This window comes from Oryctolagus cuniculus, chromosome 2, assembly GCF_964237555.1.
Source record: "Oryctolagus cuniculus chromosome 2, mOryCun1.1, whole genome shotgun sequence".
NCBI lineage: Eukaryota > Metazoa > Chordata > Mammalia > Lagomorpha > Leporidae > Oryctolagus > Oryctolagus cuniculus.
The window spans coordinates 155,170,869-155,198,410 of NC_091433.1; the positions used below are offsets into that span (position 1 = coordinate 155,170,869).

Genomic DNA, 27,542 nt, shown 5'->3' on the forward strand with positions numbered 1-27,542 from the left:
GCTGTCCATTCTTCCTTTCTGGATCAAGGTTTTGGTGTCAAGTCTAAGGACTCTTTGCCTGGCTCTGAATCCAAGTATTATGCTTTACACTGGATTCAAGACCCATTTTGAATGAAAATTCTGTCCCTAGAGGTATCGTGTTATGCTGTTGAACTGATGTCCCCCTCTGACTCCTTGGACCCTGCCACCCTGTTACTCATCTAAGACGTAAGAGGCTCTGTCACCTCTGCACACATTGCCCCTCTTGCTCTGACAGCACTGCTGGTAGCCAGTGGGGTGGCTGTGAGTTCCTAAGGGTAAGATGTGTCTTCCAGTCATTTGGGGCCTACTGTGACCCAACTGATCTCAGGATCTACTGAACACACAAATGTCCACTGGAGAGGAGGAGGCAGGGAGCAATGTTGAAAGATAAGACTTTAGAGTGCCCGAGTTCTGGCTCCAGAATGCAGCTGCCACAGTATGAGGCCTCCTCAGTTCTCAGGTTACTTTTTTTTTTTTTTTTTTTTTTTTTTGACAGGCAGAGTGGATAGTGAGAGAGAGAGACAGAGAGAAAGGTCTTCCTTTTGCTGTTGGTTCACCCTCCAATGGCCGCCACGGCTAGTGCGCTGCGGCCAGCGCACCGCGCTGATCCAATGGCAGGAGCCAGGTGCTTCTCCTGGTCTCCCATGGGGTGCAGGGCTCGAGCACGTGGGCCATCCTCCACTGCACTCCCTGGCCACAGCAGAGAGCTGGTCTGGAAGGTGGGCAACCGGGACAGAATCCGGCGCCCCAACCGGGACTAGAACCCGGTGTGCCGGCGCCGCAAGGTGGAGGATTAGCCTATTGAGCCGGGGCGCTGACCCTCAGGTTACTCTTTCTAGGCTCCCAAGTATGTTGGCAGGAGGCTTCCAGAGCCAAGCAGAGCAGTACAAATGAGAAAAATGTTTAAGACGTTGTCCATTGGTACCAAACAAATCGATGGGAGAGAACCAGGAAGAAGACTTTTTGGGCTCCTGGCACCCAGATCAGCCCCCAGTAGTCCCTACAAATTGTATTCTGGATTCTCCATGCTATGGGCTGAATTGTGTACCCCTCAGATTCATGCAAGGGGTCTTCAAAAAGTTCATGGATCATCTAAGTAGCCAGATGCGACCATCGGCTGGACTCGTGATGTCTGTTCCTATGAACATTCATGAACATGCGTGCACGTACACACCTTCCCATTTCACTGAGAAAACTTAAGCAAAGACTCCTGCAAATTCCTTCCACCTTGGCTGCCCAGCACCTGCACTAGTGCCACAAATGCTGTCACTGAGCCGTCTCTGCTCCCACAAGGCCACTCGCCCTTCCCATGTGCATATGAAGCCTGAACACCTCCTTCCTGCTCAAGAACACAGCAATTTTTCCTCCTCTCTACACCAGCATGCTTTCCTCTCTACTCATTTTCCAAAACATGCAAATATAATCTCTCTCCTCTAAAAATAGCTTCTCTCTTGATCCCATACTACTAACCCATTTCTCTCTTCAATGAACTCTTCAAAAGCATGGTCTGTGCTCACCATCACCAGTTCCCCCCTTTCCATTTTCCTCTGAACCCTCCACTGAGCTGAATGCCAAGCTTGTCCCTGGCCACCAGGACGTTCAATTTCAGTCAGTGCTCAAGCCTTGTCTTACTTGCAATTCAGGAACATTTCCTGTAGTTCAATTCTCTCTCTTCCTCAAATGCCTTCTTTCTTTACCTCTCTATTGTGGTTTTCTCCCTAACTGATAAGTTACTCCTCCTCGGCATCTTTGTGTTTTGCTGTTTCCTTACCCCAACCCCCAACCCCCAACCCTCAACTTCCGGTCTTCTGAATTAGGGACAGACAACCTAGCTCAAATCCAGCCCACCACGGGGCCTTTCTGACCTTGTGAATCCATTTTATCAGAACACGGTCACTTGTTTACACAGTGTCTGTGGCAGCTTTGGTGACAGAGCTGAACAGACAAATGGCCAGTGCTGTTGTTTGACTGTGTCCCCAAAGCTCACATGTTGGAGACCAAATCCCCAGAGTAGTAGTGTTGAGAGGTGGGACCTTGAAGAAATGACCAGGTCGGGGCCACACTGTGGTGCAGTAGGTTAATCCTCTGCCTGCAGCGCTGGCATCCCATGTGGGTGCTGGTTCTAGTCCTGGCTGCTCCACTTCCAGTACAGCTGGTATAGTCCCAGCTGCTCCACTTCTGATCCAGCTCTCTGCTATGGCCTGGGAAAGCAGTTGAAGATGGCCCAAGATCTTGAGCCCCTGCACTGTTATGGGAAGATGCAGAGGAAGTTCATGGCTCCTGGCTTCGGATTGGCTCAACTCCTGCCATTGCAGCCATTTGGTGGGTGAACCAATGGATAGAAGACCTCTCTCTCTCTCTCTCCCTCTCACTGTCTGTAACTCTGCCTCTGAAATAAATAAAATCTTAAAAAAAAAAAAAGACCAGATCATGACAGCTTGGCCCCATGAATGGGTCAGAGCTGTTATGGTGGAAGTGTGTTTGTTACAAGAGTGGGTTTGGTCCTCTCTTGCTCTCTTGCACCATGAAATGTCTTCTGCCCTAGCAGGGTGCAGCAAGAAGGTCAGATGCAGCCCCTTGATACTGGACTTCCCAGTCTTACAAAGAAACCAAGACGGCCTGCAGAGCTGAAAATACTATCTGGTGCTTTACAGGAAAGCTTTGCTGATCTGTAATGTAAATCATGCACTGGCCCACGGCTCAGGCACTGTGTTCTAACTGCCTTCAGCCCCTTGGGTGATGCTATCCATACTCATGCCTTTAATGCCTAGGTGCTGACAATGGCCACATTCTTTGAGTTCCAGAATACCTCCTGACCATATATCAACTCCACATAGGTATCTGATAAATATCACAAACACACCAGTGCCAAGAACCCAACTCCTGATCCCCTTTCACACTGTAAACAATAACGCTGTTTTTCCATGTTTCCCTGTCTTGAGAAACAACAATTCCATTCCTCCAGTTATTCAGACCAAAAATCTTGGAATATTTCTCCTGTTTGGAAGAAATACTTCTCTGTCAGCTTAGGTTTGAGAATGGCTGGAGGCCTGCGTATTAACTGAGATAGTTGAAAATAGGAGGAAAGATGGGGTTTATTTACATCTGCATGCAGGAGTCATTCAAGAGTACGTAACTCACTGAATACTTGGACGTAAAGGTTTATATACTGGATGTAAAGGTTTATATACTAACTTAACAAAAGGGTGGGAAAGGTGACAGAGTGAGGTAACTATTGACAGGGTTTAGGACACACCACCCAAAAACATGGCACCTTGGCATACTAAAGACTTCATTCTCCAGGAATCTGAGAATCAGCACGTACAGAAGGGGTATCCCAGCCTTCTCCTAAAGCAGATCTTAGGACCCTCGTGTGAGAGGTCTCCTCCCCCTGTACCTGGAGGGAAGGGGCATCCTTGTCTCCAAGGAGGAAGGGACAGAGAGAAGAACCCGAACAAACAGGTCACATCTCCCCCAGTTCACTACACTTTGTCATCATTCTGTCTTTTCACATTTTCCCACAACTTTCCACTCTCCTTCAAACTGATGTAGCCAGGGAGAAAGTGAGGGGGAGCTGAGGACTGCATCACCCAAACCCCACCTCCCTCCATGTTGATCCAACATGGCTGCAGGCTCAGCACACCTACCCCCCATCATGCAGCAGACACCGTGACACTTCCTGGACTCCAACAGTGCTCTGCGGCCACACACGCCCCAGACACCAGGGCACTCCTGGAGATCAACACACGCACCACAGTGCTGCCTGAACTCCATTTGCCTCGAATGTGCAACTGGGCCCTGCCTCGCCTATAAAAGGATGACCTCAAATCTTGTAGATCACGGCACTCACATTCTCCTGAGGTTGCCTGTGCTCCTGGCCAAGGCCGTACTTTTCCTTGGCCTTTAAATACATCTTTCCTGAGCCCCTTTACCTATGTCTCCTCTTTGAATCCTTTCCCGCATGAAGGCAAGGGCATGGAACCAGTCTAGCAGTGGTGCTGGGAGGTCTGTCTGCATCCTTTGTGACAGAACCTCACAGAAACACACTCAAGTTCGACCATTTACATTATTAAAATTTACACGGGTTTCTGTTTTTCGCTCATTACTCTGCCCTTGTCACAGAGGCCGCAGGAAAGAATTCAGAAGGGCAGAAGGGAAAGACAGTGTTTCTCCCCTACAGGGTCAAATGATTTTTTTTTTAAAGATTTATTGGGCCCAGCACTGTGGTGTAATGGGTAAGGCCACCGCCTGCCATGCTAGCATCCCCATATGGGCACTGATTTGAGTCCTTGTTGCTCCACTTCTGATCCAGCTCTCTGCTATGGCCTGGGAAAGTAGCAGAAGATGGTCCCAGTGCTTGGGCCCCTGCACTATCATGGGAAGATCTGGAGGAAGCTCCTGGCGCAGCTCCAGCCATTGAGGCCAACTGGGGAGTGAACCAGCGCATGGAAGACCTCTCTCTCTCTCTCTCTCTCTCTGCTTCTCCTTCTCTCTATGTGTAACTCTTTCAAATAAATAAATAAATCTTAAAAAAAAAAAACAAAAATAAATAAGTTTTTAAAAGATTTGTTTATTTGAAAGTCAGAGTTAGTTACAGAGAGGCAGAGGCAGAGGCAGAGGCAGCCAAATGGCTGCAATGGATGGAGCTGAACTTGTGGGGAGCAATCCGGACTAGACTGAGTTACTGGAATTAAGACTTATTCTATGCATCTGCTCTCCCACAATATGGCGCTGGGAGAGAAGTAAACAGCTTCTGCACAGCTGCCTCCAGTTCAACCAATAAACTGTAGGACCTGCTCCTGGTTGGAGGAGAGCAGCGTGCTCGGCGTGTGGGTAGCAGAGTTGGGATTGGTGGAGGAGGACTATAAAGGAGGAGAGAGACGGCATGCACCAGGAACACCTATGGGGAACACCTATGGGGAACATCTAGCTGAAGGAACACCTGTGCATGCCCCCGAGAAGAGCCGGCCGGCGGTGTGCCGCTCCCCTGCGGAAGTGGGGAATGCGGCCAGGGGGAACTGCCCTTCCACGGAGGTGGAAGAGATAGTAGCCAACCCGGGAAGAACCAGCAGCAAACCCAGGGAGGGCCGAGCAGACGAAAGAACAGCGCAGGGTCCTGTGTCGTTCCCCCACGAAGACGGGGAGCGACAGAACTGATCCAAAGCCAGGAGCCAGGAACAACTTCTGGGTCTCCCATACAGGTCCACAGGCCCAAGGACCTGGGCCATCTTCCACTGCCTTCCTAGGCTATAGCAGAGAGCTGGATCGGAAGTGGAGCAGCCGAAACTTGAACTGGCACCCATATGGGATGCCAGCACTGCAGGCAGTGGCCCTACCTGCTATGCCACAGTGCAGGCCCCTAAAAGGGCTTTTTGAGTTGATAGGAACGAGCAGTTTGCCTCCTTGCTGGAACTCCTGGGAAGCTCCCTCAGACTGGGGTTCAAAGCTGCTGTGGTGTCTGGAGGCTCCGCTTTAGTCTGACACAGGAATTTGTGTCACAGCTCTGAACCATCCATCACTGTCTCCACATCCAACCCATCTGCAAATGCTGTCCCCACAAACATGTGCAGAATCCTTTCTCTACTGCTCCCCTGGCCCAAGGCCACCACCTCCTCTCGGGTAAAGATGAGGGCCTCTCAGCACACCTACCCTGCTGAGTCCAGGCTCAACACATTGGCTAAAGTCATTGTGTGAAACTTAAGTTGGTGAACCACCAAATCCACTAGGCAAATCTCCTTTGATTCCCCATTAAAGCACATCACATGTTAAACAAATAAGCATGTGTTTGAGATGATTAAGGAGTTTGTTCAGTGGCTGGTATTGTGCCATAGCGGGTAAAGTCACCGCCTGCAGTGCCAGCATCCCAGAAGGGTGCCAGTTTGAGTACCAGTTGCTTCACTCCTGATCCAGTTCTCTGCTTAAGATTAGGAAAGCCGGCCATTGGAGGGTGAACCAACGGCAAAGGAAGACCTTTCTCTCTGTCTCTCTCTCTCTCACTGTCCACTCTGCCTGTCAAAAAAAAAAAAAAAAAAAAAAAAAAAAAAAAAGATTAGGAAAGCCGGCCGGCGCCGCAGCTCAATAGGCTAATCCTCCGCCTTGCGGCGCCAGCACACCGGGTTCTAGTCCCGGTCGGGGCACCGGATTTTGTCCGGGTTGCCCCTCTTCCAGGCCAGCTCTCCGCTGGGGCCAGGGAGTGCAGTGGAGGATGGCCCAAGTGCTTGGGCCCTGCACCCCATGGGAGACCAGGAGAAGCACCTGGCTCCTGCCTTCGGATCAGCGCGGTGCGCCGGCCGCAGCACGCCGGCCACGGTGGCCATTGGAGGGTAACCCAAAGGCAAAGGAAGACCTTTCTCTCTGTCTCTCTCTCTCACTGTCCACTCTGTCTGTCAAAAAAAAAAAAAAAAAAAAAAAAAAAAGATTAGGAAAGCCATAAAAGATGGTGCAAGTGCTTGGACCCCTACATCCACATAGGAGACCCGAAAGAAGCTCCTGGCTCCTGCTTCAGATCAGCCCAGTTCCAGCCATTGCGGCCATTTGGGGAGTGAACCAGCAGATGGAAGACCTTTCCTCTCTCTCTGCCTCTCTGTACCTCTACCTTCCAAGTAAATGAATAAATTAAAAAAAAAAAAAAAGCTTGTTCAGATCCCAATTAAAATATACTGAATGTTGAACCAGTAAACAGTACTGAGTTATAACTCAAGGAACTATGGTTACATTTTTCTTTTTTTAAAGATTTATTTATTTAATAAGCAGATCTACAGAAAGAGAGAGAGGGAGAGGGAGAGGTCTTCCATCTGTTGGTTCACTCCCCAATGGTCACAACAACCAAGCTTGGACAGGCCAAAGCCAGGAGCCAGGAGCTTCTTCTGGGTCTCCTATGTGGGTGCAGGGGCCCAAGAACTTAGAACATCATCTGCTGCTTTCCCAGGCACATTAGCAGGGAGCTGGATCAGAAGTGGTGCCCATATGGGATGCTGGTGCCACAGGCCACAGCTTAACCCACTATGCCATAGCGACTGCCCCAAAAATTGTGTTAACTTTTGATACAGGTGCAATGATAACAGCACTAAGGTCATGTAAGATCCTGACTTCTTTCCATTTTTGAGATGCACATTTAAGTATGTAAAGGGTACTTCAAAAAGTTCATGGAAAATGGAATTTAAACCAGGCTCATTTTGGTGCAAAGGAATTGAAATCCAGGCATAGGAGGAGTTTCCTGCAAGTTCATGAGAAGTGCAGATAAGACCCTGCTTGGGACACCTGCACTCCCTCACAGAGTGCCTGGGTTCAAGCCTTGGCTCTGCTTCCAATCCCAGTTTCTTGCTGCTGTGCACCCTGAGAGGCAGTGGGTGATGGCTCAGCAGCTTGGATCCCAGCCACCCACATAGGAGGCCAGGATTGAGTTCTGGGATCCTGCCTTTGCCTGGCCCAGCTCAGCTGTTGCAGGCATTCGGGGAGTGAGCCGGTAGATCGATCTCTGTCTGCCTACCTCTGTCTCCGTTCCAATCACACAAGTAAACAATTTGCTTTACCCGGATGTCACAGCGCTGGCCCTGAAAATACATTATGTGAAAAAGATTTTTTTTTGCATCAAAATAAACTTAATTCCATTTTCCCATGACAGTTTTGAAGCATCCCTGTAGGCGTAGAACATAAGATGTCTGAAATTTCCTTTGAAATACTGTAGCAAAGAAAAGAAAGCAATTGATGAAGCAAATCTGACACAGTTTTGCTAACTGATGAACCTGGGTCTACAAGGGTTCCTTGTGTTATTTTCTCTACTTCTAAGTAGTTCTAAACCTTTTTTTTTTTTTTAAGATTTATTTATATATTTGAAAGAAATGGAGCTTCCATCTGTTGGTTCACTCCCCAAATGGCTCTAATAGCCAGATTTGGGCCAAAGCCAGGAGCTTCATCTGGGTCTCCCACATGGGTGGCAGGGGCCCATACACTTGGGCCTTTTTTTTTTTTTAAGATTTATTTTATTTATGTGAAAGGCAGAGTTACAGAGAGAGGTAGAGACAGAGAAGGTCTTCCATCCATTGGTTCACACCCTAAAGGGCTGCAACAGCCAGAACTGAGTTGATCCAAAACCAGGAGATTCTTCCCAGTCTCCCATGTGAGTGCAAGGGCCCAAGTATCTGGGCCATCCTCCACTGCTTTCCCAAGTGCATTAGCAGGGAGATGGATCAGAAGTACAGCAGCCAGGACTCAAATCAGTGTCCATACAAGATGCCGGTGCTGCAGGCTACGGCTTTAACCTGCTGCACCACAGCGCCAGCCTCACACTTGGGCCAGGACTCCAACTGCACATATGGAATGCTGGTTTTGCAGGCAGTGGCTTAACCCACTGCATCACAGCACCAGCCCCCCCAGTTTGAAATCTTAATACAAAATTTTTAGTTGCTTATAAACTGAAGTTATATTACTTCTCTGCTCAAAACTCCCCACAAGTACACAAAGTCACTTTCTATCAGCTTCCTGACAAGATTAAACCTGTCCTCCCTCAAGGCCTCTGACCTCACTGTTCCCCCCACCTGGAACTCCCACCCCCAGCCTCCATCTACACGGCTGTGCCTTCACTGCTCCCAGGTCTCTGCCCTAAATCACCTATGAGTGACAGGGTCAGGATGTGCCATGCCCAAATACACAGCAACTTGGCATTTGAGCAAATAGCTGAAGGAGGAAGACCACTACCACTGGAACCAAGCTGTTGTCCCCTTGATCGGTTTCTCTGTGTGGCACCCCTGCACTCAAAAGCCTCCTGCTGCATTTTCCAGTGTTGCCTGATCTACTCTTATTAATTGTTGTACTACTATTATTAGCTTAGTTATATGAGAAGCAGAAAGACAGCAGCAGGCATGAGGAACAGTACAGCCAGGAGCCAGGCGCTCAATCCAGGGCTTCCCTATGGGTGCAGGGGCCTAGTTATTGGAGCCATCACCACTGCCTCCTAGGGTCTGCATTATCCAGAAGCAGGAGTCCAAAGCCAGAGCCAGTGATTGAACCCAGGCACTCTGATGTGGGAGGCGGGCATCTTCACCACTAGGCCAAATGCATACACCATCAGTCTATTCTTTTTCGTTGTTGTTGTTAAGATTTACTTATTTGAAAGGCAAATTGAGGGAGGGGGAGAGGAAGGGGGAAAAAGAGGGAGGTGAGGGATTTTTCAACCACTGGTTTACTACCCAGATGGCTGCAACAACTGGGACCGGTCCATGCTGAAGCCAGGAGTGTGGAACTCCACCCAGGTCTCCCATGTGGATGGCAGCCATGCAAGTACGTGGGCCATCCTTTTCTGCCCTCCTAGGTGCATTTGCAGGTGGCTGAATTAGAAGTAGACCAGCCGGGTCCAGCACTGTGGCTCACTAGGCTAATCCTCCGCCTGTGGCGCCAGCACACCGGGTTCTAGTCCTGGTTGGGGCGCCGGATTCTGTCCCGGTTGCTCCTCTTCCAGTCCAGCTCTCTGCTGTGGCCCGGGAGTGCAGTGGAGGATGGCCCAAGTCCTTGGGCCCTGCACCCGCATGGGAGACCAGGAGAAGCACCTGGCTCCTGGCTTCGGATCGGAGCAGCTCAGCAGCAGCAGCGCGTTGGCCATAGTGGCCATTTGGGAGGTGAACCAAAGGAAAAGGAAGACCTCTCTCTCTCTCTCTCTCTCTCTAACTCTTCCTGTCCAAAAAAAAAAAAAAAAAAAAAGTGGACCAGCTGGGACTTGGAACCAGCCTTCACATGAAATGCCAGCATCCCAGCTGGCAGCTTAACCCACTGTGCCTCAAGGCCGGTGCCAATGTCCTACTCTTTAACGATAGGTTTTAGTCATAAATCGTTATTTCTCAAGTTCTTTTACAGGCTTCACTGCTTAGCTGGTCTAAATTAGTTTCAACTAGACTGAGGTTGACCAGCTCAGCCATGTCCATGCAAAAAGGACTGTGACCTACATGTGACACCTGGAACCAAAGTTGCACGCCACACCCTGCCCCAACCAAATTGGGAGATGGAGCAGAAACACAAGAGACAGACGGCTTTAGGAAGTGAGGGGTGGGACAGATGACAGCCCCTGGACTCTTCCTCATAGCATGTCCCTGCTGTGGGTCCTGCCAATCAGATATCACCCCATCAAGGCGTCCACATCCTCCCCAGAACCCCCCCCCCCCCCAACTGGGGAGAGATTTGAGTCTCCGTTCTGGTCTGCCGCACAGAGAAAGCCTCCCCCTGCCCATGGACTGGGGGCACAGACTGGGTTTTACGCCCACTGGGCAGCAAGCCTACCCGACTGGGTGACATCAGCTCCTCCTGGGCTCCCTTCCCTGAAGCACACAGACTTGGGAGGGTCCCCCTGACCCCTGCAATAGGTCCTCAGAATCTCATGGACCTGCTCACCTCTGACAACACAGACACAGAAGCATCTGACCAAATGGGACTTGCTGAGTCCCCGGGTTGCTGCTTTTAGATCATGCGCCTTTGTCCCCTAGTCACACTTTCCTACGACCGTCCCTGAAAGAGAAGGCCCCATTCCTCTGAGTCTTCGTGTCTGAAGGCCCCCGATGTCACGTGAGACATATTAAATGGTGATGTTTGCCTCATGCCCTCCCGCATCAGTAAGGCCTCCCCTGACCACCCTGATAAGAGAAAAATCCTGAGATGTCCCAGCTTTCATTACAAGGATTGGAGCACAGATGGGAGAAGAGGGGGAGATAATTTGTTAACAAGCTACAGGCCGAAGAATGAGAGACCATTTCACATCCTGAAGCTGTTAAAGCCTTAGACCCCTAGTGCTAATGAAGAGCGCCCAGGTGCCCCTGCATCCTGCTCATAACCCCAACAACGGGGAGGCAGCACTCACTTCTCCCTAGGCACGGCCCTCCTATCCCACAGCTTTCCTGCATGCAAAACCCCGCCCCTCTGATCTATAGCCAATGGGAGTTCAGCGGAAACAATGTCCACCTGCCTTCCCCAGAGTCTCATTATAAACAAGTGCTCTTAGCTCTGGTTCCATGGACATTTCTGCAGCTGCTACCTACCCTGCTCCGGTCAGTGCAGGATCTTGTCTGTTTTGGGGGGCTGACATTTGCAATGGCTCAATAAATCCTTTTATTACAGATCCCTGGTGCTCACAAGTTCTGGTTTAACAACCACCATATATAAAGTAAGTGCCCATTCTCTTTATCCAGACTGATTTTCCTCACTCACACTTAGTGCCATATGACACAGAATTCTACTTTATGTTTTGTTTTGTTTTGGTTGTCTTTCTCTTCCCACTAGACAATAAACTTCCACGAGGTAGGTCAGATCTTTTCCACTACTATATGCAGCAGCTAGGCCAGAGTCCAGCCTAGGTCAGGTACATTCCTGAATGGGTGAGTGGAAAGACACTGCAGGTGCACACAGTTACACAGAGACACAAGGGCTGGGGCGGCCCCTGGATGTTTGCAGCCCCAAGGCCACCTTATGACCCAAGCCAGTTCCTCCCAACATGGGCACTGGGCCAGGGCCCGGGCCTAGCCTCCCTATTCCCTCCGAGGGAAACCCCAGCCTCCCCTGTGTCATATTCAATTCTCAACCAGAGCACCGCAGGCCACAGAACTATTGATCCTTAACCGGAAACAGGTTAGAATCTTGATTCTTTGCCCCCTGAGGCTCAACAGTGGAAGCCTTAAAATTTGTTATTCAAACTGGCACATGCTTGAGAGGGGGTGCTGTTACCACAGCATCAGCACAGCAGGCACAAACTAGGAAGTTCAGCCATCCAAGCCAGACACCCTCTCCCAAAATTCTAGCTAGCAGTCCAGAGCCCAGGCATAGAGGTTACTCCAGCCGAACGAAACACAACGTAGGAGACACCAAAACACATCAGCTCAGCCTTGAACCAGAATGGAGGCCGCGTACTCACCTTGTAATTGCATTGTTGTGTCCGAATTTCCCAATCATAGCCTCACACTTGCAAGGGTGCAGGTCATCTCTACGTAGGTTACCTTCTTACTCTCTATATGGCAAGGTATTGGGACCTAACATGTTCACGGGTTCATTTACACTTGATCTTAGCCAAAAGGCCGAGAAGCAATTCTTCATTGGTTCATTTAAACGTAAAGGCTATATATGCTATGTGGCGGAAGGCCACACAAAGGAGATGGCACGGGGAGGAACTGGCGGGAAGCATTGGGCCATAAATTTCGGGGGAGCTGGGGGGGAGCAGAAGGTCATAAATTCCAGGGGAGCTTACTTTCATTGTTCTCAAGGACCCGGATGAGGCCTATCATGTCATTATAGCTGGCCCACAAGCAAGCCAGAGTACAGAAACTGAACCTGCATTTAGCAAGCTAGGGGGCTCCGACTCCTACAGCATGAGCAAAGGGAGCCCGACTGTTGCAGGTAGTGAGAAGGCCCTCCCACCACTACCCCAGAGAGAGCAGCACCAGATAACTCTAACACAGCAGGTTTCCTAGTTAAGAGGAGAAAAGCATTTAAGGTGTCCCCCATTAGATAGCCAGGTCAAATTGACCTCTGTGGCTATCATATAAAATAAATATTTACTGTATCAGAGCTAAGACATAGGAATAGTTTTACAAGAATCAAAATGCTCCCCTGTTGCACAAAAGGCCCAAGTTGAAAGAATTAACATACCTGTAAAAGTGTTCCAGCTCCATGGGTTAAGTCACCTCTTGGGACACCTGCAACCCACATCAGAGTGCATAGGGTCAAGTCCCAGCTCTGCTTCTGATTCCAGCTTCCTACTTATGTGCACCCAGGGAAGCAGAGGGTGAAGGCTCACATACCGGGGTCACTGCCACCCACGTGGGAGACCTGGATGGAGTTCAGGGTTCCTGGCTTTGGCCAGGCCCAGCCCCAGGTGTTGTTGGTATTTGGAGAAGATTGAACCAACAGATGGAAGATCTCTCTCTCCCTCCCTCCCTCTCCCTCCCTTTCTCTCCCCCCCCTCTCTTTCCCTCTCTCTCCCTCTCAGTCTTTCAAACAAATGAACTTAAAGGAATCTCTGACCAGAGGGTGGTGCGTGGAGGAAGCACCACAGGAGCACTCACTGGGAACCTGTTGCCTGCAGGTGATCTTTGGAGCGAGGCCCTCAGACGTCCCTGAGTCTTATAAGAATCACCTGTTTGAATCTGCAGACGCTGGGGTCCCCTGCTAGAAATGGTGAAATTGTAGGCCTGGAAGAGTGCCCAGAAATCCACACTTGTCCCAGACACGCCCAGATGACTGGTCTGGGAAGGGTTGTGCATTGCACAGCCCCCCGGGTGGTGCGAGGGGCTCCATTCTCATGGTCTACAATGAGAATGGCGCCCCCTGGAGCCATGCAATGCAAGGGCCTGATACTGGGGCTATCCACCGGTCCCAACCCTTGGGATCACCAAACACCCTCCACCCACTCAGGGTCCAACACTCACCAAACAACTGCTGGCAAACCACTTGGCTCTCCGTGTGCTGCTCTTTCCAGCAGTCTGGTGGGCTTAGTCCCGTAGACGCGGAGCACGTCTCGGTGCCCGTGCAGGGAATTTCTAGGCTCAGGCAGGGATGCCTTTACAAGGTACTTCCACATTTTGCCCGCTCCCCGAGCAACCTCTCCCCATTGGATTTGCCTTCTTCAAATTTCCAGCAGACTGGAGCTTCCTGGAGGCGCACATCCCAACTCTGACGCTGCGGGATAAGGCAGTGGTAGGTCCGTCAGTCACCGGAGCCTCATCAAGCCCAGGCTGGCACAGGGCATGGAGTGGAGGAATGCCAGTGGGTGGTGCTGAGCAAGGTGGGGTCCTCTCTGCTTTCCAGGGGGCCCTTGCTCCAACACAGAGAGCATTGCTTCTGGCCAGACCAACCTCTTGGGGGATCCGGGGGAGAATAGTAGGTGTGATAAACCAGAGTGGCAGCCAGTGTGGCTTGCATGCTTCCCAGCAGTCAGACACTAAATGTCCTGTGAGCTTCATTTTGTTGTCAAAACAGTTTCCGCTAAGGAAATACAGCTCCGAGAGGTTCAGCAATCTAGTCAGTGCCATACGGTGAGTGAGGAAGGACAGGGCGAAGGACAGGGCGTTGAGACCCAAGCGTCCCTAGTCTTGTTCACAGAGAAACTCCCAGGGCCCCTGCTTTGCTCCTCTTCGTGTGCAAACACCATTCTGGGTAGCCCAAGGGAGCCTTGTAACTCAGCGCCATGATTTGCCGTACCTTTTCTGATTTAATTACAAAATTAGCTTCCTCAAGAAACCTGGGCCCCTCTCCCCGTCCCCGCCCTCCAGTGGGAGCCCACTCTGCACCCCCCACATCTCCAGCGTATGGAGAACTTGCCGGAATTTCCAGGAATGCAACAAACCCCCCAGGTCAGGATTCACCCAGAGGCTCTGCCGATGGGCGGGGCAGGATGGTGAGTGGGGTGTGTGCCCTGGGACATCCTGAAAGCGAGATCCCCGCCCCCAACCACCAGAGCCAAGGGCTGCAGCAGGAGAGTCTTGGAGTTAAGACCCTGGTTTCTCCACCTGGGTGGGGTGGGTGCGGGGCTGTTACCAGGTCATTTACAAAATTTCAAACTCTGTAAAAGCCTAAAATTCTCGAGGTGAAGCTATGCTGCTAACCAGATCCCCAGTCTCTGCACTTGAAGCTGAGGTTACAGCACCTGTGCGGCAACTGTGGCTCGGTGACCGGAGCAGCTTCCGAGTCAAACACAACTCGGAAGCAAATTGAACGTTAGTGGAAAATCCGGTTTGCCTTGGGGGAAGCTCTTCCCAGGTGTCCCTGTGGCAGAAAGGCCGGGCACCAGGCCCAGGGCAGCACCCCGGGCCCCGCCCCCTCCTTCACCCCTGCCCACCTTCCATGGTCTCCCCCAACTGAACAGAAGCAGCCAGCAGGCTTCCTTGGCCAGTGTCCGAGTGTCCGAGGCACACTGAGCAAGGTGAGAAGTTCTTCCTTTCCCCAGGCATGCGCCCCTGCTGGCAGAGTTCACAGAAAAATACCAACACCGGTTTGTCTTGTACCTCCAGGTGCAGGAAGTCCTTGGCTGCCTGGGAGGAGCCTGGGCAGCTCAGGAGAGCCTCTCAACTCTGGAGCTGGGAGTTCCCGTGTTCGTGGTCCCGCCTCTTGGATTGTTGACATCAAGTTTCAAGCAGGAAGCGGGGTTAGGGCACACAGTTCTGCCCCAGGGCCTTGTGTCTCCATCCTGGCTCGGCAGGTGCAAATGGAGGGGGGTGAAAGGGAGGGAGGGAGGATGGAGTTGTTTAACAAGCCCCAGCCCACTGCTAAGACAGGAAGTGGGCTTCCTGCCTGTGCCAGCTCCCGCAGTCTGCAGTGGGAGCTGGACTTCGGGCACAACACTAACACACTTAGAGAACTGGGCTCAGCGGCTCAGGACTGAGGGTTTCACTTTTCACTGTTTTTAAGGAATGGGCCCTGCTCGTCTGTAGGGCGACAGAGGGCACCATGGAACGACGTCTAGGGGAATACTCCAAGAGGCTCGGCTTCCACCGGTGAAGCCAGGCTGAGATTTCAAGGGTGACACTGTTCATTTAAGATAAACAGCGATGGACTCTCTAGCGGCCATTGCCACTGGGAACAGTGCAGACTCACCTGGCTTAGAAGCATGGCCCAAGTCTCAGTGGAGTGACCACAGCCGCCGCGATCTGGGCCCACTTGGCCCACTGTGGCCTCCCCCTCCCCATGCCTACCCCTACCCCTACCACTGCTTCCTTCTGGAATGTTCACCCTCTTGGCCTCTGATTCCCTAAATCCTACCCATCTGGAGGCTAAGTGAAGCAGCTCTTTGAAAAAAAAAAAAAGTTTGTATTTATTTGAGAGCGAGAGAGTGTGCGCATGCGCACATTCCCATTCACTGGCGTACTTCCCAAATGCCAGCAACAGGCAGAGCTGGGCCGGGGTCAAAGGCAGGAGCTGGAACTCAGTCCTGAGTGGCAGGAACCCAACGACTTGAATTGCTGCCCCCCGGGGTCTGCATTGGTGGGAAGCTGGAGTCGGGAGCTGGGCTGGGTTTTGAACCCTGGCACTCTGACAGGGAATGCCGACGCCTTAGCAGGTGTCTTCTTCACCAAGCTAAACACTCAGTCCTCCACGCAGCTCTCTCTCTCTCTCTCTTTTAAGATTTATTTTATTTGTTTAAAAGACAGAGTTACAGAGTGAGGTAGAGACAGAGAGAGAGGTCTTCCATCCACTGGTTCACTCCCCAGATGGCCGCAACGGCTGGAGCTGCGCCAGGAGCTTCTTCTGGGTCTCCCATGTGGGTAGGGCCCCAAGGACTCGGGCCATCTTCTGCTATCCCAGGCCGTAGCAGAGAGCTGGATCGGAAGTGGAGCAGCCAGGACTAGAACTGGCGCCCATATGGGATGCTGGTGCTTCAGGCCAGAGCATTAACTCGCTATGCCACAATGCCAGCCCCATCCAGGCAGCTCTTTTTTTTTTTTTTTTTTTTTTTTTTGACAGGCAGAGTGGACAGTGAGAGAGAGAGACAGAGAGAAAGGTCTTCCTTTGCCGTTGGTTCACCCTCCAATGGCCGCCGCACCGCGCTGATCCGATGGCAGGAGCCAGGAGCCAGGTGCTTTTCCTGGTCTCCCATGGGGTGCAGGGCCCAAGCACCTGGGCCATCCTCCACTGCACTCCCTGGCCACAGCAGGGGGCTGGCCTGGAAGAGGGGCAACCGGGACAGAATCCGGCGCCCCGACCGGGACTAGAACCCGGTGTGCCGACGCCGCTAGGCAGAGGATTAGCCTAGTGAGCCGCGGCGCCGGCCCCAGGCAGCTCTTAATAGCAGTTCCTGGTGGCTCCTCCGATGGCCACTTCCCCACATCAGTTCAGACTGGGTTTGTTGTATTCCGGATTGCCCAGATAGAAAGAACCAGTGAGACTCACTGTAATGCAAAGAACAAAGGGACTTTATTTGTAGGTCCAGCATGCTGGGGCCCTAGTCTCCCGTGCAACGCAGTGCTGGGAGACCAAGACCCCCTTCTCTTTGTTACAGTTCCTGGGCAAACAAGTATTACGTCCGCATTCCTTTCCCCTCATATGGCCATACATTGAACCTCCCCATTAGTTCCCCCCTCCCCCAGCCCTGCTGGACCAAGGACTGCCCGGTGTCAGGTTTCATCTTCTACCAGGAGCACCCTGGGCCCAGTCAGTTCTTTTGTCTTGTGAGAAGCCTGTCATGGCGTGACTCTGGCCTCTCACAGGTTCACAAAGAGCAGCAGCCCTAACAACAACAAAAGCACATATTGATGGTGAAAACCATCTAGAATTCGCTTCCCTCTCACAGGACGGGGGTGAGCTGTCTGGGGTCGGCAGAGCACTGCGAAGCACAGGACCCAGGACCCTTCTAGGTCTGGCATCGGCCATCCGTAGGGTGCGACCTGTGGTGCTGCCAGGTTCCAGGCAACAGGCTCAAGGGAAGGGATCTTCTGTAGGTGCAAGGAGTGGGTGCCAGCAGCCAGGACTCAGTCATCCAGGGCTTGGAAGTGCAGTCTCCGTCCTGGAGAGCCTGGCCCGGCCATGTCAGGTCACCTTGGATGGGGGGTGGGGCGGTGGCCATCAGGGGAGATGCCCACTCCCGAGCCCATTGGCTCACCCCCCAAGGGCACACCTCACTGCTCCCCTTCTACATGTCCTATACTGGGAATCTGGCCCTGCCCTGGCCTGCTGTCGACTTTTCTACTGTGAATGCATGAAACAATGCACAACATCAAGAATCATCCAGGAAATAAAAGTTAAAATCATGATGAGATACTACTACACACCCACTAGGATGGCTGATATTTTAGAAGTTGAGAATACTGTGTGCTGGCAGGACTGTGGAGCAGTGCTGGGGATGCCAAGATACCATCACTTGGGAGACGGCTTGGCAGTTCTGTGAAAGCAAGCTACATCCAGCTCTCTGGTGTACCAGTGTGTCTCCTCGCTTTCACCCTGGCCCTCTGTAGCCCCATCTTCAAATAAGTGATCCCTTCAACATGGGCTGATCCATTTCTCCTCTCTTCCCACCCCGGGGAGCTAAATGGCTGCTAAGACCCTCGTATGTTGTCCATTCCCGACTTCCGTGACCTCTCACCTACTACCCCAGCACCCCATCCTCCTGGCCGCCCAGGAAAACCAAAGCGGAGGCTCACAGACGCTCACCTGCACTGCTGCCCCAAGTAACTCCTTTTAGAAAGGACCCCGGCCTCCTCCTAGCCTGGCCAAGAAGGAGTCCACACTGTAACTGCGCCCTCAGAAACTGCAGGACCCCGCCCGGCTCAGATCCTAGGATTCCCAGAACACCTTCCCCACACCGCTGCGGGGCTTGCTCCCTCACCTGCCTCTGACCTTGACTCAAGCACGTTTCTTCCGGGAGGCTTCCGGTGGGCAGTGTCTGTGAGACGGCAACCCCTCCTCACCTTCCCGCGCCCTGCTTTACTTCTTTTACTCACTGCCTCCAAACTGCCCCCTAGCTTGCTTCTTGCCCCCCTCCCACCAGCCTGGCAAGAATCATTACCTGGTCCAGGCATTGCATTTCCTCAGGGAAAATGCCCAACACATGGAGCCCATTCAGGAAACTTGGGGCTGGCATTGTGGTGCAGCGGGCTGATCTACCACATACAATGCCAGCATCCCATACTGGAGCACTGATTCAAGTCCCAGTTGCTCCACTTCTAATCCAGCTCCCGACTAATGTAACTGGAACACAATTGGTGGTGGCTCAAGTACTTACGCCCCTGCCACCCACGTGGGAGACCAGGATGAAGCTCCTGGCTCCTGGCTTCACTCTGGACCAGCCCCAGACTTTGTGGCCACTTGGGAAATAAACCAGCAGCTGGAAGATTTCTGTCTCTCCCTCTCTCTCTATTGCTCTTTCAAATAAATAAATCAATCTTTTTAAAGAATGAATGAGGAGGCCTTTAAGGCTTAAAAGAAGCTTCACTCTGCGTCCTTGAAGCCTCCTCAGTACTCTAATCCTCATTAAGTTCCTTCTCTGAGCCCCAGTGTGCTCCCCTCCTCACATTTCTTCCTGTGTGTCTGTTGCATGGCCCCCATCCCACCCTTCCATGTCGTAGCCTCCCCAGCATCAGGCACTGCCTGACATAAGCCTGGGTACCTGGGAAGTGCTCCCTTCTGGTTTTTTGGGAGAGAGCAGCAGGCATGTCTTGATGTAGGAGAGAAAAAGTAACAGCCTTGTGCTCACCATTGGTGGGTTCAGGCCCGAGACCCCTGTAACACAAGATAGATTAGCAGGAGAAAAGCATCACAATTCATGTAATGAAAGTTTCCTGTAGCACAGAAGCCTTCAGCAACGAAGCCCCCAAAGGCACAGGAGATCTGGGTCTGTTCATATTTAGTCCGAGGGAGAAGCGAGCAGGCGGGGGAAGGAAGGTCAGACCAATGAGCGCGGTGAGGGGCACGCGCGTAAGGCCTGTAGCTCAGGTCCTTCTTGGCGTCCCTGTGGGATGCTCCTTGCCTCCTGGTCGAGGACAGGACACCTGCCACCTGTCTTTAGGAGAGCTAGTTGGAAGAATGTCGCAGTGGCCTTGCTGGGTTTTGTGGCCTGCTTTGGGGAAGAAGGGAAAGAAGTTGAGGGTGGCCTCTTGCACATGCTGTTCTCTCAGTTTCCAAGGTGCCCTATTTCGGGGTAGCATTCCCTCCACTCCATCACTGTGAATGCCCCTTGCTCTAAGCCTTGGTTGAATTTGCTGAGCAAGTCCCTGCACACAGTGACATCTGTCAGTCACTTCAGAGGAGGAGGCACTGAGAAAAAGGAGGAATTGGAAAGGGAAAGTCAGTTAGGATCCGGGACGTCGCTGCTCTGCAACGCCCATTCCACTCCTAGCTCAAGCGCTGTTGATTGGCCCAGCCTGTCTCTGGCTGGGGCAGATGCTAATCGAAGGCCATTTTTCTTCCTTTGCAAAGAGCAGTGTTCGTGGGAGCAGTGAGAGCGTGACCTCCAGCTCTGTGTTTATAGGGAAGTGGCCTCGGGGATGGATGTGCAGCAATTATCCTGTGACCGGAGCCTTTTTCAGGAAGGACAAACTCAAGACCAGTGGTTGATGCCAAATCTCCAGGAGCCCTGCCCCGATGCCCAAGGAAATGACCCCAAAGCTCTGCTACCACCAGCTCAAGACCGCAGGCAAAGGGGCGTGCACTCTCCAACTAGCAAGAAAATGAGTGTGGGCTGTTTTCTGAGGGGATGGTTAACCTGCCGAGGGAACAGCTGCCACGTCCCAGCTGAGACTTCTGGTGACAGGGCTGCCAGCCTCACCCTCCTTACAGATAAATGCAGGCGACAGTTTGTGTGTCAATTAAATTAGATCAGCCCTGAGAGCATAAAGTGCAATGCCTTCTACAAGTGGTGGGTATAGTGTTATTCCCACCCCACCCTCCAGGAGCCCCAGCCTATAAACACCAGTGTTCATTCCACCTGTGAATTGGGGTCGCCCTGTCCCCTTGGGAGGGACACGATCGCCTTGGGAGAGAGGAATTTTTCTCTGCAAACCCTGAAAACTGGTAGGGTCATACCCGACTGCTGGTCCAGGACAACTGATAATGTACAAGATCAGGGACCTTGTAGGGATGCCTTGCCCTCTCCCACCACTCCCCCACCCCCACCCCGCCCTAGGGAGACCTCTTTTTCTGCGTGAACTTGGATAAGTTGCTACATCTCATGAATCTGCTGCTGCGTCTGAAAAACAGAATCTGGCACATACCAGCTCTTGGGGGGTGGGGGTTTCTTCTGAAGCTTTGGAATCTCAACTCACTGCCCACAGTTCAGCCCTAGGCCAATGCCAGACGGGAGGGAAGGGGGACCTGCCAAGGCTGCCCAGCCCGTGAATGCACGAGCAGAAGCTACCGGCCCATCCTGGGCTGGGCCTGGTTTCACAGCCAGAGACTGGGGTCTCACACCTGTTTCGTGACCTTGTGAATCTTTCTAATACTGGGTGGCGTTCAGGCCATGCCACCCAAAAATCTGAAGGGCTTGAGAACATGACAGAGAGAGGGTACTCTGACCATTCTCCCTGACGCAGGTTGTAAAACCTGGGACAGGTTTCCTGGCCTTCCCCTGCAGGAGGCCATGAGACTGGTGTGGGAGCTGCCCTCCCTGCCCCTGGAGGAGAGTTGGGTCCTCACCTCTGGAGACGCAGGGACTCAGAGAGGAACCAGAGCAAACAGGCGGCGCCGCGCTCCTCCCAGCTCTCCACCACTACATCCAATCCTTTTTGCCTCATCATACCTCTTCATGATCATCCACCCTTCATCAGACCCAGCATGAACACTCGCAGGTTTCACCATTTCCTTGCATTGTCATTCCTTCAGAAGGCTCTCGTGTCGTACACACTTACATAAATTGGTGTGCTCGTCTCTTGTTAATCCGCCTTTTGTGACAGGGACCCCAGCCGTGAACCGAGATGAGTAGAGGAAAAGACATTTTTTTCTCTCCTACAGTTTCTGGTGCCCAACAACAGGCACTTGAGATCCTGCAATTGCTCCAGAACCTGCAGATGGGATCCTAGGGAAACTGGCAAAAGCCTGCAGAAGGGAGGGATTCTTTGTATTTATTTGAAAGAGAGAGTGAGAGAGAGAATCTTCCATCCACCGATTTACTCTCCAGATGGCCACAATGGCCTATACTGGGCCAGGCTGAAACCAGGAGCCAGGATCTTCATCTGGATCTCCCACATGGGTAGCAGGGGCCCACACACTTGGGCCATCCTTTGCTGCTTTTCCCAGACAGTAGCAGGGAGCTGAATTGGAAGTGGAACAGCTGGGACACGAACCAGCATCTGTACGGGATGCTGGTGTCACAGGCATTGGCTTTACCTGCTACACCACAGTGCCAGCCCTGAAGGGAAAGACTCTAACCACATCAGTCCCCTGGGTCTCTGTCCACAGTGCCCAGTCAAGAGAGGAAGGTAAAAACTTCTCATCTCTTCCTTTCCAAATTCAGATTAGCAGGAAAAAAACATTTTTTGCAATGTGATTCTGGCTAACATTTGGACTTGAAGGATGCGTTAGTTAGCAATCCTTTTCTTCCTAGACAGACTTTTTTTTATTAAAGATTTTTATTATTTATTTGAGAGGTAGAGCTATAGACAGCAGGAGGGAGAGACAGAGAGAAAGGTCTTCCATCTGCTGGCTCACTCCCCAAATGGCCACAACAGCTGGAGCTGAGCCGATCTGAAGCTAGGAACCAGGAGCTTCTTCCAGGTCTCCCACACAAGTACAGTGGCCCAAATACTTGGGCCATCCTCCACTGCTTTCCCAGGCCATAGCAGAGAGCTGGATTGGAAGTGGAGCAGCCAGGACTCGAACCAGCAACCATATGGGACACCGGCACTGCAGGCAGAGGCTTTAGCCCACTACGTCACCGCACCAGCCCCAGGGACAGACATTTCTTTGCTGTTGTGTCCCAAGGGCCTGACTTTGGCTTTCTACCTGCTGGCTCATGCAAGCTGGAATTATGTGTGTGTAGACCATCGGCTCCAGGGGGGCCTCCCATCCTCACAAAGAGGCATTTCTATGGAAGCCAAAGAAAATCCAAGGTTGGTGATTTGGCAATTGGAGCGACCATGAACCCACTTTCTGAGTCTGGAGGCGGGAAGATGCTTAGATGTTGGGCTTGAAGCATTGTGTGGCTTGAGGATCTGCTGGGCTCATCTGGCATTGCGGGAGGGTCGCGGGGAGCTCCCTCAGCAGCCCACACAGCAACAGGCGCAAAGGCTCGGCCGCTCAGCAGCTGCGGCAGTGGCTTCTCTGCTGTTCAGAGCAAACCGCCCAGCTTTAGCTCGCAGGCTTTGGGGAAAGGGCAGTTTTTATTTTTAGTGAATCTAAGTCAGAAGGGTGGGACAAAATTGGAACGGTTAGTCTGGAAGTCCTCACCAGATAATGGAGGAAAGGGAAGGATCCAATCTAGCTTGCAGGTAGGTAGCACAACCTCAAAGACCAGGAATGGGGCTAGAATCTAACAACCATGCACTGTGGTTTTCTCTTGAAACATGACCTTGGGGTGGATGTTGTGGCACAGCAGGTGAGGCTGCTGCTTGCGATGTCTGCATCCCACATCGGAGTTCTGGTTCCTCGCATCTGCTCCCGCATCCGGCTAATGCTCCTGGGAAGGGTGCAGGTGATGGCGCAAGTGCTGGGGCCCCTGTACCCACGTGGGAGACCTGAGTGGAGTTCCAGGCTCCTGGCTTTGGCTTGGCCCGGCCCCAGCTGTGGTAGACATTTGTGTAATGAACCAGCTGATGGACAATCTCTCTCTCTCATTCTCGCTCTCACTCTTACTCTCACTCTCTCTTTCTGCCTTTCAAATAAAGAAATACATAAATCTTTAGAAAACAAGCAATTTTCCTTTCTACAGTCACCCCTATTTCTATGAAAGATGGTCACACACAATAAGACTAGTTTGAAAAATCAGTCCAGAATCATTTGGCCTGATCATTTACATAAATGTAGCAAAAATGGAGCTCTACCATAGATACCAGAGGTAGCTCCCCAATGGGTACAAAGATACAGCCCTTCCAAGATCCAGAGTCCCCTCTGATGACAGCCAAAAGAAAGACAACTCCCCTGAGAGCTGGCAGTGCTTGGTGGGGATGCTAGCTGGAAACGGGGTTCAATCTACATCTCCGAGCAGCAATAGTGTCAGGGACTCCCGGCCTGATGGTTGGCCACCTGTACAGGGGCCCAGGAACTGATGTGAGCATGCAGGTATTCATTTTTTTTCTCCAGGCTCTCGTCATGCACGGACAAACATGCTAATTGCTGGCACATACAAGGAGCCCAAAGTGGTAAAATTTATTTAAAAAGTGAGAAAGTGAACACACACACACACACACACAAGCATGGGTTGCCCAACACAGAGAAATACATGTCATGAGTGGGGAGTGGGTCAGATTTGCCCAACAGAAGGGATTGGGGCAAGGAGGGGGTGGGTAGACACAGAGAGAGCACCTGGCAGTCCCTCCAGCCTTGATCTGAGGGAAGAAAGGGAGAGAAAGCCCCTTGTGGGGAGCAACTGAGACTAGACTAAGTTACTGGAATTAAGACTTATTCTATGCATCTGCTCTCCCACAATATGGCGCTGAGGGAGCAAACAACCTCTACGCAGCTGCCTCATCAGTTTGATAAGCTGCAGGAGCTGATCCTGCTCCTGATTGGAGGAGAGCAGCGTGCTCGGCATGTGAGTAGCAGAGTTGGGATTGGTGGAAGAGGACTATAAAGGAGGAGAGAGACAACATGCACCAGGAACATCTGAGGAACATCTGAGCAGCCCCTAAAAGAGCCCCCAAGAGAGCCGGCCGGCGGTGTGCCGCTCCTCCGCGGAAGCGGGGAAAGTGGCGGGGGGGAGGGGCCGGCAGCTAACCCGTCGTTCCTCCGCAAGTGAGGGACTGGCAGCAAACCCGGGAAGAGCCGGGCAGAAAGAACAGCGCAGGGTCCAGTGCCGTTCCTCTGAGAATGGGGGAGCGACAGCCCCTCCCATTTTTTTGTCTCTTTTTGAGGTCGGGAGTGGTGCCTGCAGGTGTGAAGCCATCTGGGAGTTACCTGGCACCTCCACATTGTTCCAGGTGGAGCTCAATATCCATATTTTCATAGCGTTTCCCTTAGGGCCCAGATGTATCCTGGGAAAGAGGGCATTTTTGACTGATGAGTAGAAGGATACAATTACTCAGGGGGGCTTGTGACTTCCAGTTCAGCAGACCTAGCCAGCTGCCTGCCTATCCCAAATCAGAACCTCACAACCTGACAAAAGCCAAGCCAAGTCCCCAGGACACACAGGGGGTAAGAATCAATCCCAGTGGATATCTCCCCAAACCAGATTTAACCAGAATCACAATTCCAGAAACTTCATTCTTCTATATGTTGTTCTTTTGCTAATCTGGAATTTGGAAAGGCACACGGAGAAATTTTTGTCTTCCTAAAACTGAGCCTTTAGACGGTGCCTTTGATGTAGCCGCTAGATTCTCTGCGGCCGAGTCTCCCACAGTCTCAAAGCTTCTCTGCAAATCAACCTCTTACTAAAATTAACTCACTGCAGCTGCCCTACCGTGGCCTTGATCACAAGATTCATGAGGTCATTTGTGTCCTCTGTACACAACATCTTGCTGCTTGCTCTCATCTTGAGGGTGGTTCCAGGAACCCCAGGCCCTGAGTGAGAAGCAACTCCCAGCCGAGTGACTGAAGCCTACTTTTCCATCACCAAATTCCCAAAGACCATGGCATTGCTGACCAACTAGAGGAGGCCAAGAACCTGGCAGGCCAACCGGGGACTTGCACATGAGCCGAGCATGCGCCTCTCAGCCTCCCTTCAGTCTACAGGAACATTTACCCTACGCTTGGAGGAGCCTGGGAATGAAGCCACAGCTGCCCGGCTCTGCACTTTGCAGATAAATACCAACTTTCTTGCTCCACCCTGCTGGCTTGCTGTATACTGGGCAAGTCGACCCATTTGGGGGTTCTGGAAAATTCCTTTTGCAGCTGGGCAGTACAGAGGTTCCGGAGAGGCAGCTTTACTAAGAATCTTACCCTTTGTCAGCTTCTGCTGGTTCCTGCAGGTTCCCAGCTACAGGGCCAGAGTCCACCTCCATCACCAGAATGCAAACCAGGAGTTTCCTCTCCACCATTCACGGTGGTCTGTTGGGACAGGCACTGGAACAAACGGCAAATGAATGCAAGAAGAACAAATAGAAATGTAATAACACATCTACTCATTTGTATGGGGAGACAGCCGTGGATGTGGGTAAATCTCTCAGACTTAAATACCATCGTCCATGGGAACCAAGAATGAAGGGTGTGGAGAAGACCGGCCATGGGGAGAGGCCCAGGAGAGCTGGGCAAGCCAGGGCACACGCAACCCAGTGCCTGCCCCACTGCTGTGCAGGTGCAGTGACTTCCAGTCAACTTTCAGGGGAGACGCCCTTGTAAAAGGAGACTTACTTTATAGACGTCAATTTCCCTTACAACGGATAGCTTTCTGCTCCGTTTTCAGAGCTTCTCTTGTAGCTGCTATTTCTTAAAACAGCCCTCATGCCAAAGAGACATCTTGAGGCAGCATATTCTGGTCTCCTGTAGTCATGTTTTGGGCTGGTATCTTAGCCCATCTCTGATACTATAACAAAATACCTGAGACTGTGTATTTATAGAGTAAAGAGGCTTATTTGACCATGATTCTGGTGGTTGAAAGATCCAAACAGCATGGTGCTGGCATCCTGGTGAGGGTCCCTGGCTCCATCACAACCTGGCAGAGAAACAACAGGGGAACTGGCCACATACAGAAGGAGCCAAGCCCAAGAGTTGGCCTCCCTGTATAATAAGGCACTCTGGGGGAACCAGCCAGGGACTCTGAGGTACCACATTAATCCCTTAGAAGGGCAGTGACCCCTCGAACGACCTAATCATCTTCAGGACGACTACTGGTTTTTAAAAAAAGGTTGAGGGACCGGTGCTGTGGCTCAGGTTAATCCTCTGCCTGCGGTGCCAGCATCCCATATGGATGCAGGTTCATGTCCCAGCTGCTCCTCTTCTGAGCCAGCTCTCTGCTATGGCCTGGGAAAGCAGTGAGGATGGCCCAAGTCCTTGGGCCCCTGCACCTGCATGGGAGACCTGGAAGAATCTTCTGGCTCCTGGCTTCAGATCAGCACAGCTCTGGACGTTGCAGCCATTTGGGGTGTGAATGAGCGAAGGGGAGAACTTTCTCTCTGTCTGTATCTCTACCTCGCAAGTAAATAAATAAAATCTTTAATAAATAAGAAATATGCCTTTAGAAATAAAAAATAAAAAGGTTGATTTATTTGAAAGGCACTGTGACAGAGAGAGAGGGAGAGACAGAGAGACTGAGATCCATCTTCTACCAGCTGGTTCACTCTCCCAAATACTTGCAAAAGCCAGGGCTGGGCCAGACTAAAGCTAAAAGCCAGGAACTCCAACCAGGTCTTCCACACGGGTCATCATCCCAGGTGCATCAGCCAGAAGGTGGACTGGAGTAGCTGGGACTTGAACAGGCACTCTGATATGGGATGCGGACACCCTTAGTGGCAGCTTAACCCACTGTGCCACAATACCTGCCTTGCCTTGTCTCTCACAGGACTGACCACCTCAGCACCACCACTCTGGGGACCAAGCTGGCAGCAGTACACGAACTACTGGGGGCCAAACACCCAAACCATAGCGGGCAGCATGCTCTTGTTTCCTACATGGACAGCCTTGCAAAGCCTTTGACTTCCCCACAGCCAGTGGGAAGTCAGCAATGCCCTGAGAGTCACAAAGGGCCCTCAGTGCGAGATGCTGCCTCCCCACCCCCGTCAGCAGCACTGTCTGCATAGCTCCAGCCAGGGACCTGGCCGGCCTGGATCCTGCACCAGCCTTCCAGCCTTGACTCAAGGAGGTGACTCAGGGAGGAGAATCTGCTGAGAGGTAGGGATCCCGAGCCCCCAGGACTCCAGAGTCCAGGCCCTGGATCGCTGGGGGAAGAGGGGTTCTGGAAGTGTGTCCATGAGGCCCATGGAGGCTGTGGGCCAGGAAACCTTTCCCAGTGGACCAGATCGTCTGCATTAGTTTCC

At 51.9% G+C, this 27,542-nt stretch overlaps 1 long non-coding RNA gene across 1 annotated transcript in view; it reads right to left on the minus strand.

Annotated features, from left to right (window-relative positions):
* Positions 1–15,359, minus strand: part of LOC138848627 (uncharacterized) — a 30,780-nt gene extending 15,421 nt beyond the window's left edge. Inside the window, exons 1-3 of the long non-coding RNA XR_011386655.1 lie at positions 14,831–15,359; positions 13,422–13,671; positions 12,643–12,689 (exon numbers count right to left, since the gene is read on the minus strand). This is a non-coding gene — a long non-coding RNA (uncharacterized lncRNA). The remainder of the gene's footprint in view (positions 1–12,642; positions 12,690–13,421; positions 13,672–14,830) is intronic.
* Between the last annotated feature and the right edge of the window lie 12,183 nt (positions 15,360–27,542).